The sequence below is a fragment of the Nicotiana tabacum genome, chromosome 21, assembly GCF_000715075.1.
Source record: "Nicotiana tabacum cultivar K326 chromosome 21, ASM71507v2, whole genome shotgun sequence".
In the NCBI taxonomy this organism is placed as follows: domain Eukaryota; kingdom Viridiplantae; phylum Streptophyta; class Magnoliopsida; order Solanales; family Solanaceae; genus Nicotiana; species Nicotiana tabacum.
In genome coordinates this window covers 43,647,229-43,661,479 of record NC_134100.1, presented here as the reverse complement: position 1 = coordinate 43,661,479, position 14,251 = coordinate 43,647,229, and the positions used below count along the sequence as shown (strand labels likewise).

Sequence of the window (14,251 nt, the reverse complement as noted above, 5' to 3'; positions counted from 1 at the left end):
TTTGGCCAATTTCTGCCTGACATGCGCGACCAGTGCGTGGCCGCGCATAGACCGCTCACCTGGAGGATTTTCTACAGCATATTTCTTTCTTCTTTTTAAGCGCGCTAACCTCCAATTGGCCTTCAATGCTCCATATTAGCTCCAAAATACTCTTTAACGTCTTCATAACCCGAACTTGCTACAGCAAAGCATAAAGTTCTTAATTAGAACAATTTGTTATCATTTAATATTCAAATATCAAGTGCAGTTAAGTTAGAGTGCAAATAGTAGCTAAACTACATACTTATCGCCTATTATCAGTGGTGTACACGCGGATATTGAGGAAATTTTGGCCAATGTGTTGTTTGGGTCTTGCATTTTCGTGGTTAATTACCTGATTTAATTGCATATCATATCTATATGTTGAACATTGACTGAGCAGAGTATTTGAGTAGTTGTACACATACACACACAGATGCTTCTTTCTGTGCTTTATGACTTGATTTCATTATTTTATGTACTTGTTAAAAATGATGAAACTGTACAGGTTATAGCTAGTATCATTTATAGTTCTCGCTTCCTTTACCAGGCCGAGGTTAGTTACGATACTTATTAAGTACATTGGGTTGGTTGTACTTATACTACACTCTGTACTTAATTGTACAGATCCAGATGTGGGGACCAGTTATGAGCAGTAGATTTGCTTGTTGGACTGAGCTTCGAGAGGCGAGGTAGAGTTGCATTCTTGACCTCAGTTTTGACTTGTCTTTTCTTATGTACTGTTATTTCAGTTCAGGCAGTATCATTATTTAGTTTCAGATTTGTATTCCATTGTATAGCTCATGACTCGGTATTTACCAGTTTTGGGGGGATTTATCTTGTATTACCGGCATCTTGTCATATTGACACTTCAGACTTATGTTATTTCTATAATTATTGTTGTTTTGGGTCTTTATTGACACATTCAGCTTCTTTGGAGCTTGCATTGGAGACTTCGTGATGAGCTGCCCTATTTGTTCGATCCCCAACACATGGAGTCCTCTTCACTTATTTATCTACTTTCTGTCTATTTACCTATTTCTAGACAGATGTTATTAGCGAGACTGTTTACTCTTGTTAGATACTCGTGATATTGTGACATCAGGTTTTGCGCATATTGTAAGATAATTGTGTCACGTTTAGATCCTGTCTTGGTTTATGTATTTATGATGCTATTTTGAGATTTATTCCACTTTCATATTTTATAACAAAATCCTGTTATTGACTTAATAATTGGGTTTCTGTTACTATTATTGAGTGTTGGCTTACCTAGCAAGCATGTTAGGCGCAATCACGACCTTTGGTGGGATTTTGAGTCATGATAGTTTCTCTCATGAAAGGCGTTATGTGGTTTGGGAGGATAGGGAAATTTAGTCCAAGGTACATTGGGCCTTATAGAATCTTGAAAATAATAAGCCAAGTAGCCTATGAGCTTGAATTGCCTCTATAATTATCTTTCGTACATCTCGTATTTCATGTGTTCATGTTGAAGCAAGTAACAGGGGACCCGTCACTCATTATCCCACGGAGAGTATCAAGATTAATGAAGGCTTCACTTCTGAAGAAGTTCTTGTTGCCATACTTAATAGGAAAGTCCGAAAATTGATAACAAGAGAGGTCGCCTCCGTTAAAGTGCTATGGCGAAACCAACATGTTGAAGAAGCGACTTGGGAGGCGGAAGAAGATACAAAGAGAAGATATCCTCACTTATTTGTAGAAAATGATGATAATATATAAAAGACTATTAGAAGCCTTTTTTCTTTCATGTACTATGTTTTATGTTATGTAAGTGGTCATTTATGGTATTATTTCAAGAATCTACATAGATTGTTAATATCTAGAACATGAAATTTTATGAAGAAATTTGATGCTTTTGCCTACAACTTAAGAGAGTAAAAATTGAGATTTTGAGCTATAATTTGGACTTGAATTTGAAAACTAAACGCATATTTGAACTCCTGGGGTTATGGGTAAACGGGATCTACCCCTAAACTCGAATTTTGGCCATGTCACCCGTGATTGACTTTGTTGAAAACTTTTTGGGAATTGATTAAAGATTGAACCTTAATTACTTGGAATTGATTCCTACGATATTGTTTAACATTATTAAGTAATATTTGGCTATATTCGAGCCGATTGGAGGTAATTTCTAGAGAAAAGGCGATTTTGGAAAGTTGATTTGGCTTATTAAAGTAAGTGTCTTGCCTAATCTTGTTGTGAGGGAATAACCCTTAGGATTTGATCTTATTTGTCTAATTTGATTATGTGAAAAGCGACGTATATGCAAGGTAACGAGCGTATATGCGGGTGCAATGTATGATTCATGACCGGTTATGTTTCTATTATGCCTTGTTTGGATTGTATGCCTTTTATATTCATGTTTTAATTAATTATATGACTACTTAAGCTATTCCTTTCGTGCTAGTATCCATGTTTAGGATTACTATTTCGTAATTGGCCAAGATGGGCTATTTGTGTATTGTTGCTATACTTGATTTAGTCGTTGTCATGCTTCACATCTTGAGCATACATCCGCACCTTATATATTGTCCTTGTGCACCTTATTGATTACTTGTGAGCATGCCTCTTTGATTATGAAATTTTATTTCGGAATGTTATAATTATGGCACAATTGGACATATTGAGCGAATTTATTTGGAAGTGGAACGAGGTTTCTATCGTTTGTTGTGGCGCGAAGTCTTTGTCGTGTTGTTATGATGATATTGTCACTGTTTTGCACGAGTATTATACTGTACAACGTGTGGATTTGAATACATCCCCTAGGGTCGTCGTCTTATGTTTCTCTCTTGATGGCATACACGCGGATTGTGGTAAATTGATAGATGTTGGTTGATTCTGATATAAAATCTGATGGTGTTTGAGCATAAAGGTGGAAGTTTTGACCATGCAAGTGAATCTTTTATGCCTTGTTATGCATTTTATATGTTTCTGGGTTGAATTCTAACATGTTACGTGATGCCTCTATTATATGTTGACGACTTATTCGTCAAGATTTAATTATCCATGTTTAGTTGATATCTCTTGATATGATATTTGATGATATTGCATCTTTTGTTAAATTCTCGTTGCGAATTATTATAAACTGCACAGGTTTTATTTGATTAATGAGTATCACATGACTTGAACCGCGTCACTACTTCATCGAGGTTAGTCTTGATACTTACTAAGTACATGTTGTCACGTACTCATACTAAACTTCTCCATATTTTGTACAAATCTGTGCGTTGGCAGTAGCGGACTTCACGAGTGAGTCTTGTAGCTGACATAGATGATTCAAGGTAGTGCTACATGATCGTCGCAGACCCTTAGAGTCCCCTATCTTTCATATTGTTTTCTATATTATAGACAGTATTATATTATGGAGAGATTTCGTCGTACTCTATATTAGAGCTCATGACTCCGTACTACCAGATCTTGAGGGATTTGATGATGCAGTATCTACATATTATCGGTTGTTGGAGATTTATTCCACTATTTATACTATTTCAGTTATGTTATATCTCGTTTAGATTATTTTTTATTTATGTTATATGTTGGTTTACCTACTAGTCTTAAGGGTTAGGTGTCATCACGGCCGTTGGTGGGATTTTGGGTCGTGACAGTCTCCTTCATTTTCGGTGCTATCTTTGATATTTCAGTCTATGGTATTCTCTTTTTTGGTATAGACGGAGCCTTATCACTACTATTTCATTTATTTTCTTTGCACGCTTGTCATAGAGCTCCATAGATATTTGTGAGTTAAATTATATATTTATTAATTTCTACTGAAGTCTCATGTCATGTATAACAATTACTTTATTATTTAATATTTTCAAACTAATAGGAGGCAGATATTTTCAAAGAATGGATGTGCATATTAAATTATGCATGGGTTATATGGATGGGAAGTTAAGGGAATGTTGGCTTGTTCAACCATGTCTTAGTATTAAGCGCTTTGTCTCGCTCCCCAAGGTTGGAATGTGACATAGTTTAGCCAATGTGATATCCAAAATCATCTCCAAGCTTATGAACAACAGCTTACCTGAACCCTTACCAAGATTGATATCCCCTAATCAATCTGTGGATGGCAATCACAGACAATATCACGATGACACGAGCTTGCACGCAATATGAATAGAGACAACAAGGGAGACAATGTGAATATCAAATTGTATATGCCTAAGCTTACGATAGGGTTTCATGGGCTTTCCTGTGTCAAATGCTGAGGATAATGGGATTCAATAAAATTTGGATAAATATGATATTCATTGTTATTTCTAACATATGGTACTCCATTGCTATCAATGGGATAAGGAAAGTTTTCTTCAAATCCAAGGAGATCCCATTTCTCACCTTTATTTGTCCTAGCTTCTAAAATACTTTCTAAGATGCTGAATGGGACGGCTCAATGCCATGATTTCATACCATATAGAATGAAAAAAAGGGTGCTTGCATCACTCATCTTACAAATGGAGATGACACAATTCCTTTTTGTTCAACTGATCAGACTTCTATACAGATCATTAAAAAATGCCTAGATGACTATTCTGATATTTCCGACCAGATGATCAACTATAAGAAATCACAATTCTACATGCATCCAAACTCAGACACTAAGGATCAATCAAGTCAAGGATCTGACAAGGTTTGCTAATAGTTCCCTCCTCTTCACATATCTGGGAGCTCCCATATACCTAGGAAGGAAAAAAGTAATCTACTTTAGTGATATTAAAGTTAAAATAGGTAGGAAAGTGCAGGGTAGGAAAGTTATCATTATTAAGGCAGTTCTACATTCCATTCCCATGCACATTCTATCTACTGTTGTAACCCTCCCAAATTTGTCCTTCAACACATAGAGAAACAATATTAGTAACTTTTTTGGGGGGAACAATTAGGAGAAGAACAAGATCCATTAGTTCTCTTGGACTTCTCTGTGCTATGAAGAAGATGAAGGAGATGCAGTTTTTAGATCCATTCAGGACATTTCAAATGCTTTTGCAGCTAAAGCCTGGTGGAACCTAAGGAGCAAGCAATCACTTTGGAAGGTAAAGAGATATCTATTGCAAGGCTCAAATACCAAATCGAAACAACTATGCTCACCCAGGTAAGTATACTTTTCACTAAGCTTTCTATCACTAATGAGTGAAATTATCTTTGTACACTGGTGGACAAAATCAAAAGCAGACTCAACATCATCCATGTGAAATAGTTATTAGAACAAATTACCACTTTCAGAATAAGAACCAGAAGGAAACCATTTGATGTATACTTTTTGCTTATAGGATATACTTTGAAACCTCCGTTTTGTCCAATAATCTTTCATACATATCCTAGGGCATTCCAGTATATAAAGATATGACCCTCGATATTTGGAATAACATGGTGTATGGGAAAAGGCTACAAGACTATTCAAGTTGGAATCTGACTCTTAAATCTAGATAAATGAGATCAACAGTTATTTTGATCCCCCCCACCCCCCGGCAAATTAAGCAAATGGTTAAGAATCAAGGCAACACTACTTTCAGCCATTGCAGTAGAGAAGCAAATGGTAATGCTGATATGCTGGCCAACTGGGACCTACATACCAAAACCTTTAATGTCTTCATGGATGCTAATGTCTTACCAAGAGAGGTGAAAGTTTCAACAATGATAGATAGAGATCAAATTACAACTTTCAGAATAAAAACCAGAAGGAAACAATTTGATGTATACTTTTTGCTTATAGGATATACTTTGAAACCTCCGTTTTGTCCAATAGCCTTTCATACATATCCTAGGGCATTCCAGTATATAAAGATATGACCCTCTCAAACTTTTGCCCAAGAAGTGGACATATTCGTTGTCCCTATCTCGTATGTATTCAACTTTTAGATGTCAACAAAGGTTGAGGTCTAGCCTAACCTCTGAGGCTCTCACCGCAAAGTTGACATTTTAACCCCAAAAAAAATAAGAGCTAGACTAGAAAAAAATTCATTAAAGTTTAACTTTGAGTCAGTTTTCAACTGGGTTTTGTCGGGTTAAACCATCTTAATGGTATAACATTTATAAGGTGTGGGGATCTTATTGTCGTAAAATTCTCACCGGCAAAGTTAAGAAAAAACGTGCTGCTTTTTAAAACGTAAACATGAATCTTGCCCCCAAAAAAAAGGGTTTTTTCACTTTTAGCTCGCGTCGAAAACTATTTACATTCGGTAACCGAAAAAATGTATAATTTATATAATTTTTGTATATAACATATAGAATGTATATACAATAAATATACATTTTTCAGCTATTATTTTAAGAGTAGGTATACAGTGTCATTTTTTCAAAAAACAAATTCCCAGCCACAAAATCATAAACAATTCAGGGGATGATTCTGATTTTCAAAATTTTCATATTAAAATAGGCAAAAACAAATTTGCTAAGACCTCTCCCAAAATGATGTTATACTGAATTGAGACCTCCCCAAAATGATGGTATTTTTCTTTTGTCAATTCTCGTAACATCAAAAGAGAAAGAATAAAGAAATGAGGTAAGCTTGGCAGGAACTTAGAAATCACAAAGACAATAAATAAAAGCATGAAAAGAGAGAATGTTCAAGTGGAAAACTTTAAAATAAATAGTACAAACTATTGAAATCAAGGATATAGACCTATGTTTTACATCTGCCATCATTTTAGGAAAGTATCCTTCAGCGACACTCAAAGATGGGTACAAATGTAACGATCAAAACCTACAAATATCTTCCATAAGAGAGGAAGAAAATGTATACTAACCACTCAATCATGTCAATCAAAAATAACTGATGACTCAAAATGCCCTTACTCCCCTCAAATCATTGCAGAGGTTAATTGTTCACCCCACAAAAGCATATCAATGGATATTTCAATCAGAACCAACGGGCCTGATTCCGCAGTATTACCATCTTGAAGATCGAAAATCCAGGGGATCTGCAAGTTGCTGGCATCAAAGCACAAAGAATCAAACAACTAGTTGTTTTCCGATAGAAGTTTGAACTTGCCGATTGCAAAGATATTTTTTTATTGATAAGTAAATAAAAGCAAAAGCAGCAGTAAGATTGTGCTGAAAATTACAACTGGATCCTTACGGAAGTATAGAATTCCACTAGGAACCTTGCAGAAAACAGATCCTATCAGTAGTAATCTGCGATGGAGCTAAAATCCAGAAAACTAGTATCACATGCACTCTTGCCAACTCCTACAAGCACTCAAGAGGAGGAAGGACAAAGAAATAGAAGGGAGAGCCCAAAAATGCTTTAAATTATCAAACCCTCAAAAAGCTGGAGTATGTAAAACGCCGTTTGTCTAAATTTATGTGATGCACTTTCCTTTTTAGTCTGTCACGAAAAGAACGGATACGTTTCTATATGGAGAAATAATTTAACTTTAAACTTTCCAATTTACCCATAATGAGATGATTTATCACCATAGAAATATCTATGGCTTGTTTGTAGACCACAAGTTTCAAAAAACTTTCCTTTTTTCTTAAACTCCACACCCAGTCAAAGTGTATTGCATAAAATGGGACGGAGGGAGTACGACGGTCTCTGTAATAGGAGTCAATTGCCAAAAAAGTTGTTCCACAGAAAATGTAACACTCCACCAGCCATATATAACGTATAAAATTTAATTTTTGGTCCAGCCAAAAAGCCAATGAGTTACGCCGGCTTCGTAATGCGCAAAGCATTTATTCTCTTTAACTCTCACAAAAGAGCCAGCTCCAGTAATTATAAGTCTCAGAGTGCAGAAAATTTTTATTGGCCAGGATGTACACAAAAGAAAAGTTCTACTAGATATCTGAAATTCAATGCACGACTATAGTCTTTCTTTATTGTTATTTTGTGATCGGTGTGATGAGTCTTTATTATTTATCAATCAAAAACAATAGTAAAGGTTGGCTACATAAATTATATGTATCCATTGCACTCTTTTTATGTCCAGTTCATTCAAATACTAGATAATTCGACTTTAAGGCAAATCAAGGGTCCTTATTAGAAATTCTCTAAATCTCACACATACCCCACACTGGCATTGCAGTCTTAAAACAGAATAAATGAAATCCTAACCAACATAGAAACCAAGTCTTAATCCTAATTAGTTGGTATTGTCTAAATGGATCCTTGGTTTCCATTTTGTTCTGTCCTTGGCGAAATCCACAATGTTTCCAAATTTCCAAGCGATCGTAGGTCTTTTGAGACAACTTCGCTATATGCAATTTGAGATCTACCTATAAGATAAAAACATTTAAAACAAAATAAAGAGCAGAAGGCATTAAAATTTATCTACTTCGTTTCATTTGCTATGCAAAATTTTGGCAGAACCTAGAAGAGAAAACGGAAACATAGTAGTCATCAACTTCTTAATTATGTGGAATCAATCCTAAACCCACTCTCCTCCAAGAGGTCATAGGTGTGGAATGAAGGTAGGTTTGAAAAGATTTGTCCTCTATATCGTAAGTGGAGGGTGCTTGCATTAGGTTAGGTTGTCTACATCACACCCATTAAGGTGCCGGCCCTTCACAAGACCCAGCGTGAACGCGGGATGCCTTATGCATCGGGCTGCCCTTTTATCTTAAGTGGATGATGTTTAAGATAAGATATAAATGGAACGGGTAGGATGAACCGGCGGCAGACACCTCGAGAAAATATTTTTAAGCTAGAGTGGGGAGACTTCCATCTGTTTGTTTCTGATAAAGCACATATCGTGGTGTTAGATAGTTATGTAAATAACGTTAATTAGTCCTAGTCCCACATAGAATAGGAGCAAGATATGTATTGTAAAAATAGGGCTCATTGTATCATAATTAAATAGAATATAAATGTTGAGTAGTTAATCATGTAGAGTGTCCCACATCGGGAAGTAGATACATATTATTATGTAATCACTGTATATAAATAGGGCATTGTACAACACTTTAGATAATTAATATAAAAAGTTTTCGTGCTATACTTCTCACATGGTATCAAAGCGTTGGTGAGAAACATCCGAGAAAGAAAACTCCGCCGGACAGTCGTCGTGTGTCAATTTCCGGCGACTTCTAGGGCTATTATTCTGTCACCTACATTTCCCTCAGTGTTGTGCTAAAACCAACACCACCACAGGGTCTTACACCCTCCGGCGACCAAACCCCAGAAAACTCCGCCGGAAAATACCCCAACACGCGCCCACACGCGCCAACCAAAGGGAAAAAAATTCCGGCAAATCTCCTCACGCGTCGGCGCGAGCTGCTTTCAGGTCAGTTTCTGACGAAAGTTCTTTTGAACAGCTTGCTCGCGAGGCTATTACGAGCCTATCCATCCAAGTTACATCAAATTCCGACGATTTTTTTATTTTCCGGTGAGATTTCCGGCGATTGTTCAGATTCAGGTGAGATACAGTGTTTTTTTCTTCACTGTTCCTGTGAGCTTTTTAGTGTTCTTGATTATCTGTGCTATTTGGTCCAACAATTTCTTTGGGGCTTGATATTTTTGATTCTAAAAATACGGGTTCAGGAAATTCAAGTTTGATGATTACTTCGGAACCCTTAATGGGAAGTTCAAACTACTTAGCCTGGGCTTCTTCTGAGTTGTGGTGCAAGGGTCAAGGTGTTCAAGATCACCTACCCAAGAAGACTAGTGATGGAGATGAAAAGGCCAAAGCACTCTACAGAAAATTGATGCTTAATTATGTAGTTTGTTGTGGCGATCGATTGATTCCTAGTTAATGCCTTTGTTTCGTCCATTCCAGACAAGTTATTCAATTTGGGAGAAGGCTCGTACTTTATACACTAATGACATATCTCGTTTGTATGATGTGATATCTCGGATGACAAACTTAAAGAAACAAGAATTGGATATGTCTACTTACTTGGGAGAAGTGCAAGCAGTTTTGGAGGAATTTGAGAAGTTGATGTTGGTCACTACTAGTGTTGAACAACAACAACAGCAACATTAGAAGATGTTTCTAGTTCTTACACTTGCTGGACTGCCTAATGACCTTGACTCAGTGAGAGACCAAATTTTGGCTAGGCCTTCGGTTCCTACAGTTGATGAATTATTCTCTCGATTGCTTCGTCTTGCTGCGCCATCCAGTCACACAGTGGTCTCACCACCAACTGTTGACTCCTCTATTCTCGCATCTCAGACAATGGAAAATCGAACATCTCAGGCTATGGAGAATCGACGAGGAGAAGGTCGTTTTGGGGGATCTCGACCCAAGTATTCTTATTGTAATAAACTTGGACGCTCGTGAAGTATCCTATTCTTTACATGGTCGGCCACCTAGAAACGCTCATGTTGCTCAAACCGAGACTACAGGTAATCAAGGATTTTCTTTATCTGAAGGGGAATATAATGCGTTCCTTCAGTATCGAGCAAGTAAGCAGACATCTCCACAAGTAGCCTCGGTTGCTCAGATCGATACTCATGTTGCTGGTAATTCTTTTGCTTGTATTTCCAGTCTAGTACTCTTGGACCGTGGGTCATGGACTCAGGAGCTTCTGATCATATCTGGTAATAAATCACTTTTGTCGAACATTGTGTATTCGTAGTCTCTTCCTACTCTTACTTCAGCCAATGGGTTCCAAACTAAAGCAAAAGGAGTTGGACAAGCTAATCCCTCATCTTTTGTCACTCTAGATTCCGTTCTTTATGTCCCTGGTTGTCCTTTTAGTCTTGCATCTGTTAGTCGTTTGGCTCATGCCCACCATTGTGGTATATATTTTATTGATGATTCTTTTATTATGCAGGACCTCAGTAGGGGGTAGACAATTGGCAGAGGGCTTGAATCACAAGGACTTTACTACTTTAACTCACTCAATCCTTCCACAGCATGTCCAGTTACAGATCCTCCGGACCTAATTCACAGACGTTTAGGACATCCGAGTTTATCCAAGCTTCAAAAGATGGTGCCTAGTTTGTCTAGTTTATCTACATTAGATTGTGAATCGTGTAAACTTGGGAAACATACCCGAGCCACCTTTCCGCGTAGTGCTGAGAGTCGTTCAGAGTCTGTTTTTTCTTTAGTTCATTCTCATATATGGCGTCCTAGTAGAGTTAGTTCAATCTTAGGATTTCGTTATTTTGTTAGTTTCATTGATGATTACTCAAGATGTACTTGGATTTTCCTAATGAAAGATCGTTCCGAGTTGTTTCCCATCTTTTAGAATTTTTGTGCTGAAATTAAAAATCAATTTGGTGTTTCTATTCGCATTTTTCGTAGTGATAATGCTCTAGAATACTTATCCTCTCAGTTTCAGCAGTTTATGACCTCAAGGAATTATCCATCAAACATCTTGTTCGTATACCCCTCAGCAAAATGGGGTAGCAGAGAGAAAGAATAGGCATCTCATTGAAACTGCTCGCACACTTTTCATTCAGTCCCATGTTTCGCTGCGTTTTTTGGGCGATACAGCTCTTACAGCTTGTTACTTGATTAATCGAATACCTTCATCTGCTATCCAGAATCAGATTCCACATTCAGCATTGTTCCCTCAGTCACCCTTATACATTCTTTCTCCTCGTATTTTTGGGAGTACATGTTTTGTTCACAACTTAGCTGCTGGAAAAGATAAGTTAGCTCCTCGTGCTCTTAAGTGTGTTTTCCTTGGTTATTCTCGGGTTCAAAAGGGGTATCGCTGCTACTCACCTGATCTTCATAGGTATATGTCACATTTTTGAGTCTCAACCTTACTTTGCTTCTTCTGATCATCTTAATATATCTGAAGTCTTACATGTACCTACTTGTGAGGAATCCACACCCACAGCACCACCACAACTACAACTACCTATACATACTTTTGAGGAGTCTATAGTTGCTCCTCCTACATCCTCAGCAGCAAGACCACCACTCTTGACTTATCATCATCGTCCACGTCCAGCATCAGGCTCAGGTGATTCACCTCCTGCATCAGATTCTGCACCTACTGCGGACTTGTCTCATCTTAGTCAACCAATTGCACTCCACAAAGGTGTATGATTCACACTTAATCCTAATCCCCATTATGTCGGTTTAAATTATCATCGCCTGTCATCACCTCATTATGCTTTTATATCATCTTTGTCCATGGTGAGGCACTATCTCATCTAGGATGGCGGCAGGCTATTGATTGAAGAGATGTTGCTTTACATGCGAGTGGCACTTAGGAGCTTGTTCCTCTTCCTTCAGGTAAGTCTACTGTTGGTTGTCGTTGGGTTTATGCAATCAAAGCCGGCCCGGATGGCCAGGTTGATCGGCTTAAGGCTCGTCTTGTTACAAAAGGATACACTCAGATTTTTGGGCTTGATTATAGTGACACTTTCTCTCCCGTGGCTAAAGTAGCATATGTTCGCCTCTTTTTGTCCATGCATGTTGTACGTCATTGGCCTCTTTATCAGTTAGACATTAAGAATGCTTTTCTCCACGGTGATCTTGAGGAAGAAGTTTATATGGAGCAACCACCTGATGTTTTGTTGCTCAGGGGGAGTCTAGTGGTTTTGTATGCTGATTGCGCATGTCACTATCCCCTCGAGCTTGGTTTGGTAAGTCCAGCACAGTTATTCAGAAGTTCGGCATGACTCGTAGTGAAGCTGATCACTCTGTGTTTTATCGGCATTCTACTCCTCATCTATGTATTTATCTGGTGGTTTATGTTGATGAAATTGTTATTGCTGGCAATGATCAGGATGGTATTACTAATCTGAAGCAGCATCTCTTTCAGCACTTCCAGCCTAATGATCTGGGTAGATTGAAGTATTTTCTAGGTATTAAGGTCGCTCTAGCTCAGGTATTGTTATTTCACAGCGGAAGTATGCCTTAGACATTCTTGAGACTGGAATGATGCGCTGCAGACTTGTTGACACTCCTATGGATCCGAATGTTGACGCTAAGCTTCTACCCATACAATTTAAACCAAATTCCGACAACTTTTATTTTTTCCAGCGTGAACATTGCACTTTTCCGGCGTGAACAGTGATTCCTGCGTGAACAGTGCTTTCACATGTTGTGAACAGTGTTTTCTCAGATATTTCTTCCATTTTTCACTATTTCAAGTGAAGAACTTGGTTTCCAGAGGTCGCCCTTTCCTTTCCAACTCCGTCTAACCAAGGAAAACAAAACAAAAGGGGAAGTCTTTAGCTTAACTTGTTCTGATTTGGCATTCTACGGTTAATCATACAAGTTTTAGTCAAGAATTTGAGAAATTGGTTGTAGCGAAATGGGATCCAATACTATGAAAAGTTGGATGGTTTCTCTACCGGATTATATCGAGTTCCCTTCAGTACAAAACAGACATCTTCGGAGATAGCTTTAGTTGTTCAAACAGGTAATAGCGTGACTTGTGTCTCCCACCAATCTTCATCATCAGATTCTTGGGTCATTGATTCAAGTGCATCTGATCACATTTCTTGTAACAAATCTCTTTTCACTACTATGTCATATTCTCAATCTCTTCCAATAGTCACAACGGCCAACGGGTCTAAAACCATAACAACTGGTATAGGTCAAGCAAGTCTACTTCCTTCCTTACCTTTAGATTCAGTTCTTTATGTTCTCTGTAGTCCTTTTAATCTCATAGTCGTTAGTCCCTTAGCCAAATCACTTAAATGCTCTGTTTTATTTTGTGATGACCTTATTTTTATACAGGAACGCAGCACGGGGCGGATCATTGGTACCGGGCATGAATCAAATGGACTTTATTACCTTATCCTTGCTAAATCACATGAACTCACATCTTGTCTTTCTTCAACAACTTGTCATGTTACAGATTCACAATATTAATTACATAAACGGTTGGGACATCCCAGTTTATCAAAACTTCAGAAAATGGTACCTGGATTATCTCACTTGTCCACTCTAGAGTGAGTCATGTCAGCTCAGTAAGCATACTTGCTCCCGTTTCCCTCGGCGGTACCGGGCATGAATCAAATGGACTTTATTACCTTATCCTTGCTAAATCACATGAACTCACATCTTGTCTTTCTTCAACAACTTGTCCTGTTACAGATTCACCATATTAATTACATAAACGGTTGGGACATCCCAGTTTGTCAAAACTTCAGAAAATGGTACCTGGATTATCTCACTTGTCCACTCTAGAGTGAGTCATGTCAGCTCAGTAAGCATACTTGCTCCCGTTTCCCTCGGCGTCTTGACAATCGAGTAGAGTCACCTTTAGTCCATTCAAATGTTTGGGGTCCTAGTCGGGTGAGTTCTACATTGGGATTCTGCTACTTTGTCAGTTTCATTGATGATTATTCCCGGTGCACCTGGATATT

At 37.8% G+C, this 14,251-nt stretch overlaps 1 protein-coding gene across 2 annotated transcripts in view; it reads right to left on the bottom strand.

The window, feature by feature from the left end:
* Window positions 1-6,595: 6,595 nt before the first annotated feature.
* LOC107779401 (uncharacterized) overlaps window positions 6,596-14,251 on the bottom strand; it is a 30,357-nt gene continuing 22,701 nt past the window's right edge. Inside the window, exon 9 of one of the 2 annotated variants that reach the window (XM_016599837.2) lies at window positions 6,596-6,950. The gene's annotated coding sequence lies outside the window, so the exon portion shown is untranslated. Of the gene's footprint in view, window positions 6,961-14,251 lie in introns of both variants that reach the window. The other variant, XM_016599836.2, reaches the window with a different exon arrangement.